An 18,879-nucleotide genomic window follows, 5' to 3' on the forward strand; every position below is an offset into this window, starting at 1 on the left:
AAATTTTCGATTTGGTTTTATTTCTTCTATTCCAATAAAAAAACTTTTAACAAAAGGAAAACCGACTTCAAAAGAAAAACTTTTACAAAACAAATTAGTATGCACTAAAAAGTGAAAAAAAAAACGATAATATAATGTAGTTAAAATTATTATTATTTTTGGAATCGGTGTCAGCAAAGATAACATCTCTGACAGAACAGTTTGCTACATTAGCTTGGCTGATATCGACTCCAAAAATAACAATAATTTTAACTAGATTATATTATCGTCATTTTTTCACTTTTTAGTGCATATTAATTTGTTTTGGAAAAGTTTTTCTTTTGAAGTCGGTTTTCTTTTTGTTAAAAGTTTTTTTATTTTGTGTTTTTTAATGAACCTGAAGTACACTAACTAATTTGTCACTAAAAAAAGAATTAACGAAATCGGTTGGCGTGATATTGAGTTATTTGTCCTTTTGTCGTGTATACTTAATGCAAATTTAAGATTTTATGGTTTTCTCATGGATGCCGTTGTCAGAACTGAACCAAAATGAAATGGGACTACACGGGAAACACCAGCTTTCAAATAGATAAAGAATCATCAAAATCTGTTCACCCAGTCAAAAGTTTGGAGGTAACAAACATTAAAAAAAAAAAAATACAGCCGAATTGATAACCTCCTCGTTTTTGTTTGAAGTCGGTTAAAAAATGTGACTTTATAATGACTATTGAATGATGTCTTAGAGCAAAACTATTTAAACAGAGAAATAATCTCAATAATTAAATTCATTTTTAATACTTTCTCCATATTTCTATCACAAGTTTCTCTAAATATACTGTACGACTTATATGAAACTAACGAGAGTACACGAACAGGCCTGAAAATTTCCGAAGTTCATATTTTTTTGCCTGTACAACAACTTCAAAAGAACTTATATATTTTTTAAAACTGTAGATAGGTTGAAAAAATTTATAAAATTCATAATTTGAAAATATATGGCACGCCATTTTACTATTTAATGTCCGAAAAAAAATTATCGTAATAATAATACATTATTATTATGTTATCATCATAATAATAATCATTTTCATTATGTACATAATTTTAATTCAATCATTTTTATTATGTACATAATTTTAATTCATATTAAATAGTAAAACGGCGTGCCATATATTTCCATTATGTACATAATTTTAATTCAATCATTTTTATTATGTACATAATTTCAATTCTCTATTTCCATTATGTACATAATTTTAATTCAATCATTTTTATTATGTACATAATTTTAATTCTCTATTTCCATTATGTACATAATTTTAATTCAATCATTTTTTTAAAATCTAATTCAAATAAAATTAACTGATTTATTATTATGTATCATCATAATAATAATACATTTTTATTATGATGATAACATAATAATAATACATTTTTATTATGTTATCATCATAATTTTAATTCTCATCTCTCTTTTCTCATCTTATATCAATCTCTCTTTTAGTAAGATTTATTTTACAAAATATAAAATATAAAATATAAAATTTCTGATTGAAAAAAAAAATTAATTAATTTTTGTCTCGATAAAAATTAGCCTATTAAATAGTAAAATGGCGTGCCATAAAAATAGATAAAATTTAAGAAAAATAGATAAATAAAAGTTATTTATGTTGTAAATCAAGCATGAGAAAAATGCTCATAACGCGAGTGCTGATGGGTTAATTGCATTTCAATCAATATAATATTATTACAACATGATTCATGAGTAAAATGCTTATGATCGATCCATCAATTATAATCATTTGGAGTTAGAATAATTAGAATAGAATAGAATTAATACACCTTAATATTGTTAGGTTATGTAATTTAATAGTTGATTTACATAACACAACTAGAATGTTGAGGATGATGATGTAATTATTCAAAATCTAAACTAATATATTATACAATTATTATTATTAATTAAACTAAACTATATGTCCATGTAATATTATTGTGATTGAAGGATCGTCATAGACATGGTCCTAGTTTAAAAAATGGGTCAGTGATGATTCGGTTGGTCATACTAAAGTGGATGCAAAAGCAGAGCTGTCTGTGCCTTAAGGATGTCCAAATGCCAGGGCAATTTTGGATAAAAGGCTTGATTTCTTTAATGTGAAGTTGGACTAAGTTTAAATCAATTCTGAAAATTTTAGGTTGGGGACAAGGTTTTGCTCGATTATTTAAATAAATTATGACTTCAAATGTAGGCATATTTAACATTGGTTTTATGGGAAAACGGTAGATGGATGATATGATTCCATAGATTTCCCCAAAGCTAGTTCTCTAACGCTAACTCTTAAAGCTGAAACCTTAATAAATAATTGAAAAAAAAAAAAAAAACGTTGTGCCCGACTAATTAAGGATGAAGGAGCACGGTAGTGTGGATATAGTTTTAAAAAATAATTTTTTCTATTTTGATGGTGAGTTATGTTATAACTTGACAAAATAAGACAAAACGTAAGAATAAAACTTTTTGATATCTGGATTAGTTTTCAAAAAAAATATCGAAAGTTGGAAATCTTCTTTAATTATTTAGCTTTCGATACTTCGAAAACCAAACCCACATTCATGAAGTTAATAACAAAACAAATCGTCATCAAGTATAATTGTTCTTGCCTACTTGCGTCCTTATCTCACACAGCTTTCAAACGTGGTTTTTCTTTTAAAAAGTTTGCATTGTGTGCTAGGTTTCCAAATTTTTTTCAGCAGCTCTTTTGGCAATATTCACAATAATGTAATATCCCACCTCTCGCAGGTTCGAAACTAAACTAGGCGAATTTTTTGATAGACTTTGCGATACTTTAATGTTTAACACAAAAGCATTAATTGTTTCACAGAAAATCAATTTACAATCTTGATTTCCAAATATATTCATAACCAATTTATGTAATAATAATTCAATTATTTTTAACCACACTGTAATAATTTTCGTTCACAATGTCTGTCCGTACAGAACTGATTTGGTATTTCAACAGCACCCATAACATACACATATTTTGATACATGTCTCTTCGATGGAATCCATGTTCTTTGGTGTGCTTGGATGACTCTGTATGTATTTGGTCATTTGATTTGTAAAGAGCTGCATCCTGTACTTATATATGTGGACAGAAATCAATTTTTATTTTATTCTTATATGCAATAAAAGTGTTAGTAAATAAATTTGATATAATGTTTATATATATTATTAGAAAATACCCTTAAAAACTGGTATCAAAAATTTATGTGTATACATTTTACCCAAAAAACTATAAAAGTAAACACAATAATATATCCCAAAGAATTGATAGTTCCTGTTTTGAGGGTGAAAATTTTACAATATATAAATATTACAACAATGTATGTATTATATATAGGCAGCTACGGCGGCTACGGGGCTACAAACTCATGAATCGGAAAGTTTGATATTTGTTGTTTGTAGGTATTTTTCATCATGATCTTTTATTTTTATTTTATATGTTTTTTAGTATTCCGTTGCAAACTTTCATTCTCTAAAAATAAAAACAACGACAGATGTCGTGGATAACCAGTAGGAACTATGTTCTTTTCACTGTATTTTTCAAGTTTTCATTTATCAAGTTATGAAAATAGAAATTTCATTATTAATTATTCGAATCAGAAGGATACTTAATGTGCCTAAATCCTTTTAATCACTCAAATTAAAAGGGAGGCTAGTTTTAACAGCGTATTAGATAGACTGGATCTTTGTATAACGATAAGTTCTTGGTTCAAACCCTAAGAGAGAGTTTATATATAGTTTTTTATACTATACTAACGCGATACCCACCCGCTCCGCAGGGCTAAAAAGTAAAGACCGCCGCATTTTAGTTTTCGTCTTATATTCTCTCGCAAATAGTCATAATTCATTAAGTATATCAGAACAAATGACCATAAATTGTATCTCGTTCACCATTTTTAGAGAAAACTTTAATTTAGCTTCAAAATGATGTTCATAGTTGGCGCAGAGAAATATCCAAGGCAAGTTTAATTTTTTTAAATACAGTTAAACCTGGATATGCGAGAGTTCAAGGGAGCACAATCTCATTCTCGCTTATAGAGGTTTCTCATTAACTCGAGTTTCTCGCTAATGGAGGTACATGGGTAGCGTTTCTCTCTTATAGAGGTACGCAGTAATAACAAGTCACAGCAAGTACGAATGTAGTAAATATGTAATATGATAAAATTATATTCCTTCTAAATAATATAAATAATTAAAGCTCGACTGCCCGCTTATAGAGGTATAGATAAGTAGCAGTCTCACTTACGGAGGTCCATGGGGGAAAAACGAGTCTCTCTCGAGAGGTTTCTGTTTCTAGCTAATAGAGGTTTTGGAAGCTTAAAATTACGGGTCCTGGCTATTACCATCACTTATAGAGTTTTCTCATTTATCCAGTTCTCACTTACCCAGGTTTGACTTTATATCTTTTTAATTATGGCTCACGTGTTAGTCTGATAAATGAGCTATATTATTGTAAAGATTTATTCAAATCCATTCAGTATTTTTTTCGTGAAAGCGTAACAAACAAACAAACAAACAAACAACCTTACTTTCACATTTGAAACAATAATTTTCACGGCATCTCTTAGTAATTAAAAAAATTGTGCTCTGTGATACAAGTAATTCATATTTCGTGTTCTAAAAGCAGTAATATGTTTGCAATATTACAATTAAAAATTTAGATTTGAGAAAAGTTTCTAATTTAATTTTTAAGGTTTATGCCAGCGTAGTGTTTCAAAGGCATCATGAAACCGTTTCATACTTAGCCGGTACCTTTTTTTATCATTGTTTTTTATGATTATTTATTTTTTATGATTCTAGTCTACAAATAATAAATAAAAATCAGTAATATATTGAATATATATATATATATATATATATATATATATATATATATATATATATATATATATATATATATATATATATATAATTCGTAAAAAAGTCGTACGTACAACACGAATAAATACTAACTCGACTAACTCATTATTTCCATTGGTAGTGCTATATACGATTGTTTAAAAATATACTTTATGTTCTATGCCCTCTATTATTGATACTTCTATTAAAACTCTGTATAGAATCGATGATAAAAAGTTTAAATTTCTTCGAATGATATTAAAATCAGCTAAACAAAGTGTATTGCAAGTTTCCAATTGATTTTGATTCCTGATGTTCTAAAAACTTAAACGCTGCGATCAAAAGTCTCGCCAGACTCAAAGACCAAAGAAAAAACATAATTGTGACTCAAATTACTTGGGAGCTGTCGTTATCTGACATAAACTATTAGAACAATTGAGATTTTTCCCCAAAGTTTGAAAAATTTCACGAAAAACTGTAGGGAATACGTGGAGTACTTTAAAGTAAGATAGGTTTTGGAGATTCGTGTGTTGAATTTATCTTTCGATGTATCAACTTTGGGCAATTATTTTCAAACCGTCCCCAATTTGACATCCATGACCAAAATTTGAGCCAAGGTTGTTAAACTGAGGCCAGGTTGATTAACCAATGCTGGCCCTGCCTCGTTTCCAATAACAGATTTGTAGATACTATTTGAATATTTTGAAATGTTTGGTTTTTTTAAATTACCAATTTTGTTGGACACTAAGTCCGTGCTAGGATACAGTTCTTCCAAGAAAAAAATATGTGAAACTATCTGTGAACTACTCGCTCCGCTGGACAACTTCAATTTTAAATTCAAAGATTATTGTATTATATCCTTTACTTTATATGCCGCCAATTACCCTCCTTTTGTTCACAATTTTTCTAACCAATAAAATTATCAGTGTTTCTCTACTATATTTTGCGTCTCTAGTAGTTTTAAAGTTCTAAGCATACATAAAGACATAGGGGCAGACATCGGTAAGCGAATTTGTTTTATCCTATGTATTGAAGAAAATCTCTGGGGAAAAATATTCAACCCGATTATGTTAGGTTGATCTTGGTTATCTATGTAAGCCTTGCTTTTTTATTAGGCCAATAGATAATTCTCAAAATATAAAATCTACGTGAATAATGGAAGTAACGATTTCCTTTAGTGATTTTTATACGAATATATTTATATATGACTACAATTCGTTTCCAAACCATATAACAGTTTCAATAAACCAAAATTGAATGAGCAAAAAGTGAAACTTTTTTTTTATATTTATATTTTAACACATTTCATGGATATTTTTTAAACATTATTTGAATTATGTGTCTTTTTTTTTGTCTGTAAACAATGTTTCTCCATTCAAACATTATTAGCTTCTGTATTATTTGATTTTATTTTTCAAGTTCATAGGTACCTCTGGACTACGTTTGTCAGAAAAATACATAAAATTACTAGAGGAATACCCACCCGCTTTGTTGGGTTTAAAAGTTAAGATTGATAAAGATTTCTCTCGCTTATCTCCTTTCTATAACACTCGAAATAATGGTTAGGATTGTTTTACACAAGTATAATATATGTATGTTTTCTATTTTTTTAAATATATAATAGTCGTAATTATTGTTATTTTGTTTAAAGGTAAAATAAATTAATTTTACAACTTTTTGTTTTAAGTTTGCAATTCCACTTTTTATTTAAAATTATTTAAATTTAGTTGACATGTTTCGGGTTTTATCCCATTGTCGAAACTGTGAAGACATCGTTACAGGTGGCTCTTATTTATACAAAAATTTTTTTAACAATTTTTTGAAAAACAAAATACGTCATATTATATTAAAAACAAATTACGTAACAAATAGTTAGTAAAATATAATATTCAATAAAGTGTATTAGAATATACCTTCATTGAATAAGTCAAAAAATAAAAATAAAAAACAGTGAATATTGATAAAAAATTCTTGGAATTGTCTACAAATAAATAAATAAATATAAATAAATATTTAGAATATTTCTTCCGTGTCTGAAAATATAAAATTTAGATTAGTGAAAATAACTTTGATGGGAAACATTCGATTTGTTCATTCAATAGAATGTTGGGTCTTTTTTTATGTTTATGGATTTCCAAACCTTCCAACACATCCAGTCTTTGACCTTTTTTTGCTATGTGCAGTATTTCTAGCTTACTGTTTGGAATGTGATCATTTTCTATCAGGTGGTTGGCAAAAGCCGAATCTGTTCTTTTTAACCTGAAAGAGCGTAGGTGTTCTGCTTTTCGAATTTCAAACGATCGACCTGATTGTCCAACGTAGCTAGCATCACATTGGGCACAAGAAAGTTTGTACACACCTGATCTGTGTTTTTTGTCAATTTTGTCTTTATTATTGATAATCAGGTTGCCCAATTTTAGTGGTGGTTTGAAAGCTGTGTTAATGTCTTGATTTTTAAGAATATTGGAGACCCTCTCGGATGACTCACCAAAATAGGTAATGACTTTGAAATTTTCTTTGGTTAAAAGTTTTTGATGTGGAAATACCGTGTTTAAAGTTATTTTTCGCCTTCTTTTACGTAACAAGTAATCCACCCTGTTCGGATCATAACCATTATTAATAGCAATGGTTTTAATTGTGCTAATTTCTTCCATAAAATTGGATTTTGATAATGGTATTTGTAACGCTCTGTTTACCATTGATTGTTAAGCAGCCAATTTATGGTTAATGGGATGAACCGAGTCTGAGTGGATCGTTGTGTCCGTGAAAGTAGGCTTACGGTAGATGTTGAAATCCAATTTGTTCTTTGTTTTTTTGATGTTCAAATCCAGAAAATTTAATTGGTCCTCACATTCAATTTCTAAGGTGAATTGAATTTTCTTACTGAAAGAGTTAGCCATGTCCAAGAAAGTCTCCAATTGTCTTTGTGTACCATCAAAGCATATGATGATGTCATCCACATAGCGATACCAAAACTTGATGTGCTGGGTGGCTTTGTGAGCAGTTAATATTTTCGTTTCGAAAGCGTCCATAAACAACTCAGCAAGAAATGGACTGAGTGGGGAACCCATAGCGAGGCCAGATGTTTGTTTGTACACTTTTTTGTTGAAAGAGAAGTAATTTTGTCCCAAAATAATTCTTAGCATGTTTGCTAGTTCAGAAATTATTAAGGGATTGACATTTTTTTGTTCCAATCTCTCTTCAACAATTGTTATACATTCACTAGCTGGTATGTTTCCATACATGTTCGTTATGTCTAGTGACGCCAGTTTGTATGTATTATTGAATTTGAATTTATCGAGTCTCCCAATTAAGTCTAAGGAGTCCTTTATATGGTCATTTGATAGATTTATTTTGTTTCTCAAAAACACGTTTAAAAACTTTGATAACTTGTAGTTTGGACAGTCAATATATGAAACCACAGGTCTTATTGGTAAGTCATCTTTGTGTATTTTTATGAGCCCATAAAGTACAGGTGATCTTGGATTCATTTCTGCCATGTTCAGTTTCTCCAAGTTACTCAAAACAGCGGTCGAATTTTTAATGCAATTTTTAATTTCTTTTTGGAATTTGTTTGTGGGGTCCTTAGATACTCTTTGAATTTTTTCTTTATGAAAAAAGTCACCAACTTTATTGATGTAATCTTGTTTTTTCATTATTACTATCGAATTGCCTTTATCCGCTTTTGTGACAGTTATGTTAATTTGTGTTCATCAATTTTTTTGTTGATTTCTTTAATTGTATTGGTATCGGTTGTTTTGTTGTAGATCGGGATATTAGTTAGTTCTTTTTTTATTAATTCCACTGTCAGAGAGTCTTTATGGTTTTTGAGCGCAAGTTCTGAGTCTACAATTAAATTTTCAACTTGCTTATGAAATTTTATTTTTGGTGTGTATTTGGGTCCTTTGTTCAGTATCTCCATTTCTTTGTTATTGAAGACAACATCCGTTTATAAGATGGTTCGTTTTCCAAAAACGAAGTTGGTTTTGGGTTGATGTTTTTGTGTTGGATGATTGAGCTCACAAAGTTTTTCGAGTTTCTTCTTTTGTGCCAAGTATTTCGAACGGATTTTAGTATTCACTTCCCGTTGTATTTGAAATGTTAATTGATCAAATTCCAAAGGATGTAGTTTGGAACCAAGCTCGGTGTGTAAAATTTTTAAATAAATAAAAATATTATTTCGTTTGATGAACCATGACCGAGATTCTTCTTTTACCCAGATTAATTTTGCAGCATTTAAGGCCTTTGTCGATGCTATGCTATTTGTCTTTGTTTTCAATTGAACGTATTTTGGAATAACTTTTCTTCTCAGACATTCTTGGTTGAACCATATGTTCTGGGAACATTTTCGTGATTTGAGTTTCAGCCTGTAGTACAATCTTTTTTGCTCCGATAAATTCGTCGTAATTATTCATTGAGTATATTAGAAAAGAAGGCCGTAAAATATTGTATATTGACTATTTTTACAGGAATCCGTAATTTATGGCAATGCCAAGTGACTACTTTTACAGAAATCTGTAATTTATGGTTATGTCAAATTAAATTAAATTTTTAAATTTTTTATTAATATATCTTTATAAATTATATCTTATGTGTTATTCTGAAGTATGAGCTATATTGCTGTACAGTTTTATTAAAAACCATTCGCTAGTTTTAGCGTGAAAGCGTAATAAACAAACAAATAAACAAACAAACAAACATGCTTACTTTGGCATTTATAATATATAGAGATTTCATCTTATTACGTTGTTTACCATCAAAGCTGAAACTTTCTCAACCATCTCTGGTCTCCCATACAACTCAGATACTCAACGCTCCTAGGTATTGGGTAGGTTGGCTCATTTTTCCAACTGTTTTACTTTTTGTTTTTCATTTTTAAAGATGAATTATTATTTTATTGGATAAATTATTATTTCATTTATATACGAATTAGTGGCAAAAAAATTTAATGCAACTTCTCTATTTTTGTCGAAAAATCTTTTTTTTTAAACAGGTTTCTGTTTAAAGAACAAAAAATAATAATTTCGATAATTTTATTACAACAACTGACGTTAATTTAAATCGAAAAAATATTTACCAATAGGCATGAAATCGGTACCTACACGTATACCGAAATTAGTATAAATATAAAAAAAAAACAAACAAATATGTCGAATTGAATGCGTTTTTTATGTAGCCAGTTAAAAAACATGAATAAAAGGGATCCATTTGAAAAAAATAAAATTAATTTATCATAATAAAAAGAAAATAAACCCGAAAAAGAAAGGAAAAAAAATGAATGAGGTAGGAGTGTTTGTTATAACACTACACACACCGTAAAAAGTTAAGATAAAAAAAAAAGGGGTTTTGTGGGCATAATATTACTTTTAATTTTAATATTTATGGGTAAATTTTATTTCATTTGAAACCCTTTGCAACAAAAATTTCCAAACTTGAAGAGGAAAGTAATTTTTTGATGTCCTAATTTAACACTTTCGAAAATGGAATTCATGAACTAATAAAACATTTCATCTGTAAAGTATGATGGAATTTAATTATACATTTAAATTCCCTTTACCTAAAAATTTCGCATTGAAACACAAAAACGTCGATCTAGAAACTAGAGAAAAAAACAATCTTAGACAGAAAAAACTAAAAAGGGTTTTACTTAATCCAAGTCATTTCCTTGGGTTTTATCGATAAAATTATAGATATTTCAGTGGTTTTAGTGAATCGTTAAACAAAATTTGCAGATTGGGACATTTTTCTTTGACTGTTACATAAGTACAAGTTAAGCATTGATGGTTTGCATAGATGGTAGATTTTGAAACTAAACCCTTAACGGTATGGAATTAATACTGGACACAGTTTATTATCTTGAACTATTATTGGTATTCTCAATGATGACGTGGTCTTGTGGTTACGTTGTTCGCTCTTCAAAGGGAAGGTGTTCAGATCAAAACCTATCCACGTTAATGTAAAAAATCTTTAACTTTTTGTCTAAAATTAAAAATTTATAACAAGTTCCAATCGGGTGACCACGACACCTTTGGTATTTTTGCTAGATTTTCTATTATTTTTCTTTCGTATCTATTCCAAACTTTTTTAAATAAGTGTACGTATATGTATAAAGTGTCGTAATGTCGTGATCGTCAGCGTTCTTTCCATAAAAATAGTTAGTTTAAGAAGATGATGGTACGTGACACAAAGCTATTGACTGTATAGAATTAGTTTTTTTCTTATATTTTATTTAGTTTATATATGTACTTTGTACATGTGCTTGTTGGTATAAAGCTACTTAACTTTCTACAGCTATAAGCAGGTACATTGATACTATACAGGTATATTTTTATACCATGCATATATGAAATATACATAGTATATTAAGTTTCGTCCCAAGTCTGTAACGCTTAAAAATATTGATGCTACAAACAATATTTTGGTATAGGTAGTCATAGAATCACCTAATTAGTCCATTTCCGGTTGTCCGTCCGTCCGTCCGTCTGCGGACACGATAACTCAAAAACGAAAAAAGATATCAAGCTGAAATTTTTACAGCGTACTCAGGTTGTAAAAAGTGAGGTCATGTTTGTAAATGAGCATCATAGGTCAATTGGGTCTTGGGTCCGTTGGACCCATCTTGTAAACCGTTAGAGGTAGAACAAAAGTTTAAATGTAAAAAATGTTCGTTATCAAAAATTAAACAACTTTTGTTTGAAACATTTTTTCGTAAACATCACTGTTTACCCGTGAGGACGCCAATTAGGCGGAATATGTACTATACTTGATTAATTATCAGTTATGTATGTGTCACATGTTTGTATGTGTAATGTGATAAAGAAATCAACACTGACTATGCATGGTATTTCAACAATTAACTCAGTCAAATGTTTGTTTTCACTTGTTTTCATAATTTAATTGCACATCATCGAAAATAATTCTACAGATAAATTTCAAAATCCTTGTTGAGATTCTTCTTCCCACATTGGCAAACATTTACGCAAACATGGTCGTAAGAATCCGCTTGTCAATGTGTCGACAAATCTGAGAAGTTAGGACCGTGATTGTTGGTTCTATTTAACAAATGATTGTGTACTTGATAATTGAGTCAATTAGAAAAAGTTATTTGAAAAACTTTTAATAATAACTGAAAAAGGAGACACCTAGATGTTAGATAAATTCTGAAAATTTTCTATTGAAATTTATGTTTGCATTCAATTTCAGATAAGGTTAAGAATTACATGAAGTTTACCCTAATTTAAAGAGGATTTATTTTCCTGTTCAAAAGAAATTGAAAAACAACTGAAAATTTTTGTAATCCAAAAAGCTTTTATTGATTTGCATTAAATGCATTTAGTATAATTAATTGTTTTTTGACATGTAATTTGGTATCTGAAACAATACAAAACTATTCCATTAAATAATTAATGAACAAAATACTACTGCAGTAGTATTTTTAATGTTAATAAGAGACTCCAAACGACCTATATATACACCATGGTTTGCTTTCAAACCTTTAATAGCTTTAAAAACATCTAAAAGAAAATTAATAACGAGATTATTTGGATCTTTTGAATTCTAGCTCAATTTTTATTTGTAAATTTAAAAATCTTGGCCTGGCATCTTCATTCAAATGTTTGTTTTCACCTTGGTTCTTAAGTTAGTTTTCACCTTCTCTCTTAAGTTCTAGACAGATATAACAGATTCTTATAAGTGTTGAATTTGGAATGGATCTCATCTATGATAATTTCGTCGTTGTGACGGTAAGATCCCGGCGAAACGATATGCTTCGGAAGTGCAAAATTGATAATATATAGAAGTAATAATCAATAATAAAATAGAGTATTTTTTTTTTAAATTTATAATATTAAAACAAAACGAGATATAACTAATATTTCATTACGATTTGGTTTTTGGTTGTATTCATTGAAATATGTATGTAATGTGATGGTACAATGTATGAGTGATTCTGATATCTGATTTAAAATTATTTGTATAGTTATTCAATGTTAAAATTTAACTACATATTATTTTAAAAATAGAGTGTGTCATCTATCTATTGTGGCTACAAAAGAAAATAAAAAACAAGTGAAAACAAAGAATTGACTGAGTTAATTATTGAAATACCATGCATAGTCAGTTTTGATTTCTTTATCACATTACACATTCAAAGATGTGACACATACATAACTGATAATCAAGTATAGTACATATTATAAAATTTCCGCCTAATTGGCATCCTCACGGGTAAACAGTGATGTTTACGAAAAAATGTTTCAAACAAAAGTTGATTTTTGATTAGTTAATTTTTGATAAGGAACATTTTTTACATTTAAACTTTTGTTCTATCTCTAACGGTTTACAAGATGGGTCCTACGGACCCAAGACCCAATTGGCCTATGATGCTCATTTACGAACTTGACCTCACTTTTTACGTCCTAAGTACGCTGTAAAAATTTCAGCTCGATATCTATGACAAAATTTTTTTCCTAGCATCATTATTTTTAAGCGTTACAAACTTGGGACTAAACTTAATATACTATGTATATTTCATATATACATGGTATAAAAACTTGGGACTAAACTTTATATACTATGTATATTTCATATATACATGGTATAAAAACTAAAGCGGGACGTTCAATCACGATCCTTAGGACAAGACTATTTTGACAGATCAAAATTTTTATCATATACCAGTTTTGTAATATTAACTTAAAATTCAATGATGAAATGAGATCTTAAATTGTTCGGCAAGATAGTCCAAAATATCGAGATTGATAAAAAAAAGGTTGGTTTTACACTAGCCTTAAGTAATTAGCGCCGACCTAAAATTTTTGTTGATTAAATAAGAAGATTTCCATATTTTGTTTAACAAAGTACTTTAAAACATGTTTCATTTCACTTGTTTATACATCCAAGCTCAATAGTAAAATGCTCTTTGATTCTTGAATTATTTGCGTCATTCATTCCCTGAAACTAATCTCAAAAAGGAAAAAATTTCATCCCAGCTATGCACCCCACGCTTTGAATTTTACATTATGATTAAAATTACTATCCACTTTTTAGTGACATAAACCATGGTTTTTTTTAGTTTAACGATAATTTTTTCATCTTTCTATGCACACATTTGCCTTACATTCTGTACGTATATATTTCTATATATGATATAACAGTGATACCCCATGTCATTATTACTATTATATATTGTTGTATCCCATGGTGAGTTTTCAATCTTCCCTGAGTTAGTTGGTACTACCTCAATACCATATTGATGTTATTTTCAAAATCAATAATGAAAATAGCTTATAATGATATAGCTACCATATAATTTTGAAAAATTACTGAATGTAATTTATATAAAGGTTTGAAATTATTATCCAACAGTTGGAGAATTTTAATAAAATAAATGGTATTGCATAAAAGTTAAGGTGGTATTGCATTAAAATCGGAATACTTGCATAATTTTATTTGATCAAAGGAAATTCTCTCAATTCTTTTGAATAGAGAAATATACATTCTTATGCTATAGCTAGATGACCCGGTGAACTTCGTTTACTTACAATTTATTTAATTGTACCTAACTATTGATCAGCGATTATTAATCTTAATTAACCTGTAGCTCCAATTCAATGGTGGGTACACTATGTCCGTTAGTCCACCGCTAAACACAAATTCTACTACTATCTCTTGGACAAGCCTTCGGTCTTCGGCCTGAAGCCTTTGGCAGTGGAGCTTTTGCTGCTCTTGTAAATACCTATTCACAATACAAGTATCTTTTCAAATAAATATGATGGAAGCGCAAGTAAATACATAAATACATAGTAAGAAAATATAATTCCCTATTTATATGCGTTTCCACCATTTATTGCATTTAATATTTTGTATTAAATTTTTTGATGTTTCGCTTAACTTCCTTAATTTTTACATTCATAAGAACCTTCACCTGACAATATTTAACACAGCAAAGAAAGGATAAGCGAAATTGTTCCATCTATTCACGCATTTATAGATAAGTATTACTGGCATATTCAAAAAAACGTTCAAAATATTTGAAAAGAAGTTTTAAAAATAATCATAGATATTCAGCTATAATTATAATGTGGTTATTGAATTATTGTTATATAAAATAGTTGTAAATATATTTAGAAATAAAGTTTGTGAATCGTGCACTTTTGTGTTAAACATTAAAATATAGCAAAGTTTTCAAATAATTCATCTAGTGATGTTTTACTTTATTGAACCTATGTGGGGTAGAACGTTACAATATAATCGACATTTATCAAACTATAAGCATGATAATTTGAAACACTCTGTCGGTAGATATGTGATTATTAATGGCCATTAAAAGTTTCATCATTAAATTTTATCATTAGTATCAAAGCTTTAATATATCGCCATTATAACAAACAGTAGTTCGTTCGTTGTAGTCAACTAAAATGAAACATATAACATATATATTTGATATTTGACTAGCTGTAGACTAGCTGTAGATTTTCCATGGATATTTTAATATATAATCTATAAACATATATATATATATATATATATATATATATATATATATATATATATATATATATATATATATATATATATATATATATATATATATATATATATATATAACATAGATTGTCGACATTAAAATTAAATTTCTAGGGAAACGTAAAGCTTATTCGAGACAACATACATATACCTGTATATGTGTGGCATCTATCTAATTCAATGGTTTGTGATATATATGTTATAGATCTAAAGATTATGTCGGATTTTATCACGTTTACTTTGAAAGGTCCTAAAAATTGGAGGAAAGTTTATGAAAATTTACTTTTATCTGCTTTTTAAAGCCATGAGTAAAAATACCACAGTAGCTTTTGTCTCCGTTCTCAACACTTTGTAACTTTTAACCTCCAATCTAAAAAAAGGGGTGTTATAAGTTTGACCGCTATGTGTGTGTGTGTGTCTGTCTGCCTGTGGCAACGTAGCGCCTAGACGGATGAATCGGTTTATTTTTTGTTTCGTTTGAAAGGTAATTTAATGGAGAGTGGCACTCGAAAAAAAAATTGCCGATGATCTTCACAATCGGATATTAGTAAAGATTTTTAAAAACCAACTTTGTAAAAATTCGTGAAATGAGAATTCATTATCTGAAGTGATAAAAAAAATTTAGTCCGATCTCCTTTCACAATTATTGTAGTCAATAGTGATTAATAATTTTCACCTGCGAATGTAGTACAGAGATAAAAATGCGGTACCCAAATTTGTCACTATCTTACGATCCTTATCTATAATGTATGTTTTACATTGTTAATTGTAAAATATTTATATGCTATAATATTAATTTTCGTTAAAAGTTATAATAAAGTCATCTTATTATGGGTTCGTAGAAACTTGGTTGTACCATTTTATTTTTATATGCCTATATTAGATGTGTTATTTAATTAACGTTATAAAAGGATGAAAATTATACTTTCGATGGTAATATTCGAAGGAACATTTTATATTCTAAATAACATTATGAATGTTAATGAAGGCATATGTTAATAAATATAGTTAATGTACGAAAAATTCTAAGAAATTTTCATTTACGGGAATTCAATCGTGAAATGACTTTTCTAAGGAATTCAATAAAATTGAAACATAAAATGAATCAAAGAATTATATATTTAATAAAAAGTGAAAATGAACACTTGATTGAGTTAGTTGTTTAAATACCCTCCTATGTAGACAATTTGAATATCAGTGCTTGCAATATTTATATTAAATTAGAGAATATAAAAAAACAAACAAACACATTTGTGGCCTTCCAACCTCTATTTATTCTAGTTTTGAAGATTTCGAAAATTTTTTCCAAGAGTGTTTTTGTTTTTCTCTATCTTTTATAGTTTTGGAGAAAATGGGCACCCAAATTGTTTTCTGATTTGCTCCCAGCAAAAGTTGTTTGTTTTTTCATAACAAACATTTTTGGTTTATAAAATGGGTCTACGGAGCCAAGATTCAATTGATCTACGTTGCTCATTTACGAACTCAACCCCACTTTTTATTTACTGTGTGAAATTTCAGCTTGATATTTCTTTTCGTTTTTGAATTATCGTGTTGACAGACAGACAGACGGAGGAACAGTCGAAAATGAACTAATTGGATGATTTTATGAACACCTATACCAACATTTTGTTTGTAGCATGAATTTTACAAACTCGGGGCTAAAATAAGTATACCTTGATGAATATTTCATATATACAGGGTATAAAAAATGGAAATTTTTTCACCGTCTGAGGAATGAGATATTAACTATCAAAATTTATATAATTAACATGATGAAGGGATACCGAATATAAAAAAATTGATAATTTTGTTGAAAGACGAGACAAACCTGTTCTGAGATAATCTTTTCGATTTTTTAAGAGGTACCCCATTTGAAAAATATAAAATTTTGAAAAAAAAACTACTTTACCCCAAAATCACGAAAATTTCATTTATTTGGACGTAAGATTCGCATATATTACTTCATTAATTCTCTAAATTTTTCAACTTGAGGCCTATTGAAACTTATATCTCGAAAACAGTATGATGAATCAATTTTTCACTATTGGCATTGATTTCGTTGGGGTCAAATTTGTCTGACACAATGTTATTAATTGAAGACAAAAAAATTATATTATAATTTTTCGATTTTTTACGGGATGGTACCTACCACTTTAGAAAATGTCCAAAGTTTGAGAGACTGATCGTATAAGACTTCCAGCCAGTCAACGTTTCAGTAAATAGTTTTAAAATAAGAAAAGCTGAAGTACATTTGAATTTTTATACAAATAGTTTTTTCACGTTGTAAGAAATTCAGTAGAAGATACATAATTTTTAAATAAACAAAAATAAACTCTCATTACATAATTCTTTTCCTTCATTAATTTTTATTTATTCATATTGATTGCTAAAAATAATAATATTTGTCTTGAAGGAATACTTCAAGATCAAAGAACATCTCATCACGTTTAAGTGATACGTTAGTTTTCAACACTATCAATGTCTTATACAAAATAAAACATTTGTAACTTCTTCATGTCACGATATCTTTCATCGCCTAACGTAGAATCGCTATACGAATTGCCTAACATATGTAGTTATATTATAACGACTATGTTAAATTTCCAAATGTTTCACAGCGTTGAATAAGACAATATTCAGATTCTTTTCTGGTAATTGCTATGTCGGATCTAGTTTGAGTTGGACCATATATCCGTTTTCTCTTAGGCTCCTAGGCCTTTTCCGACCCTAGAAAACAAATTGGCAAAAATAAAGAAATTATAATTGTGATGCTACAATATCAACCAATATTTGGACAAATTAAAAACAAACTAAACGGAGAAATTGTTACGAAAAGGTGAAACTTGAACATCGAGATCGAAGTCATATTTAATCATTTATTGCTTCATACAAACATTTAAGATTATATTTCCAATAAAGTTCCTTTCATTGATATTAACGCTTAAAAATATTGATGCTACGAACAAAATTTTGGTAAAGGTGTTCATTAAATCATCTAGTTAGTCCGGTTGTCTGTCTGTCTGTACGTAAACAAGATAACTCAAAAACGAAAAGATATATCAGGCTGAAATTTTTGTAGCGTGCTCACGACGTTAAAGTGAGTTTAAGATCGTAAATGAGCAACATAGGTCAATTTCATCTTAGGTCCGTTAGACTCATCTTATAAACCGTTCGAGATAGGACAACAGTTTAAATGTAAAAAAATATTTCTTATTTAAAAATTAACAACTATTGTTTGAAATATTTTTTCGTAAACATTACTGTTATAAGGGAATATCAGTTATGTGTGTGTGATACCACAGTCGTGCAATACATACATGACTGTCTATCTTAGATTGACTTACATAACGTAAAAAGACAAACGATTGCATAATCAAGACTGTCTAAACATGCTATTTCAACTATTAACTCAGTCAATTGTTTGTTTTCACTTGTATTATTATACCATGCATATATGTAATATGCAAGGTATA

Source organism: Chrysoperla carnea, chromosome 1 (genome assembly GCF_905475395.1).
Source record: "Chrysoperla carnea chromosome 1, inChrCarn1.1, whole genome shotgun sequence".
NCBI classification, from domain to species: domain Eukaryota; kingdom Metazoa; phylum Arthropoda; class Insecta; order Neuroptera; family Chrysopidae; genus Chrysoperla; species Chrysoperla carnea.